Genomic DNA, 1,533 nt, shown 5'->3' on the forward strand with positions numbered 1-1,533 from the left:
CCCTGTGGCTCAGTGATTATCGTATTCACTCCCCGATCTGCTGTTTCTGAGTCTGGTTTGAATCCAACGTACATGGACATTTGAAGTGGGTGTTGGTAGTATGTCCTTTAATATACTACCATATATTGAAACCCTACTGGTTCATACCAGTGACTTATACTATACAGTCTGACACACAGAAAGACATCCATCAAAAACAAACTAAAAAAAACTTTCATATACGCTAGTTACAAGAAACTTCTTCTGACTCGTACATGAGGAAGAAAGGATTCTGCATATCACTCTTCTTCCGAGGAGAAGGTTCGGCCCTGCTGGGCACTTTAATGTTCAGATACAGAGTAATATATATATGGGCTACAAATATATCAAAAATAATCCTCTGTATCAAGGGCACGAGTGTCGTTTAGGCTATTCTATCATCCAGTCTTTTGTCCCATCAGGAGCATAAGGTCCCGGGGCTGGGCTACTCAGCCCCAACATTTATGGCGAAGGTAAGTAGCCTCGCTGACCCCTGAGTGGCATTATGGAAACAATAAACCCTAAATCTCTCTAAGCCCTTACGACCCTCATCCCATTAGTCTTAACCCACCTGTCCACCTGCCGTCATTTGATTACATGGTTACCGTCCGACATAGTAACTTCTTTCTCGGATTGCAAGAAAACATATGACATTGAGCTTGTTACTCAGTGTGGTTACCTGAAGACAGCAGTGCGTCAAATGAGTGGAGGGTGCCCGCCTCCCGCTTACCGCAAAATATCAGTTTGCGGTAAGTCTTAGTCCTCTCCTAGAATGCGGTCGGCAAGAATTAGTTGACACTTAAATCTCCCGTTGCACTGCTGGATGAACAAGGATATGGGAAAAACAAACCTGGTCCAGGAGCCTGATCGGCTGGATTACTGAATGCAACATTTTTCTCAGACGAGGTGGCCGAGTGGTTAAGGCGTTGGACTGCTAATCCAATAGGGTCTCCCTGCGTGGGTTCGAATCCCATCCTCGTCGTACAATATTTTCCCCTTTATGTTTTAGTATTTGTACTGTACTTTAAATAACACAAACAAAATACAACACCTGCCCCAGGGAAAGGCAACTGCTTCTTGAGTGCATAAATTGTTCCTTTGCTTAGGACTCTTGGCCGGATTCTAGTTTATTATATAAATAATATCGTTACCTTTCTTCCTCACCGATAAACTGTGCGTCCATCACCTTTGTATCATCTGTATATGTTATGTAAACAGTGTTGGTACCACAAACAGAAATATAAATACATAAGAATATTGAGGCGAAATATGCAGAATAAATCGCAAAGGAAGCACTGATATGAAGTTTCCAAGGCCAACGAGAATACAGCCAACACTGAGAAGAGAACACGCTGCCACAATATGCTGTTAGTGGCTCCTGACACCAGCACATTTACAACAGATGTATCACCACATGTCCACTGTTGGCATTTTGTGAGTCCAAAATTATTAGCATCCTCGTCTCATGACATGTAGTGGTGATGTATTTTCACTGTAGTCTCACCATCCCCCAGA

General features: G+C 42.9%; 1 non-coding gene across 1 annotated transcript; it reads left to right on the forward strand.

Moving 5' to 3' along the window:
• Nucleotides 1-918: 918 nt before the first annotated feature.
• Nucleotides 919-1,000, forward strand: TRNAS-GCU (transfer RNA serine (anticodon GCU)). The gene has a single exon. It is a non-coding gene; the product is annotated as a tRNA-Ser (tRNA).
• Nucleotides 1,001-1,533: the final 533 nt, after the last annotated feature.

The sequence above is a fragment of the Coenobita brevimanus genome, chromosome 114 (genome assembly GCF_032717465.1).
Source record: "Coenobita brevimanus isolate Jiangsu-jjx chromosome 114, ASM3271746v2, whole genome shotgun sequence".
Classification (NCBI taxonomy): domain Eukaryota; kingdom Metazoa; phylum Arthropoda; class Malacostraca; order Decapoda; family Coenobitidae; genus Coenobita; species Coenobita brevimanus.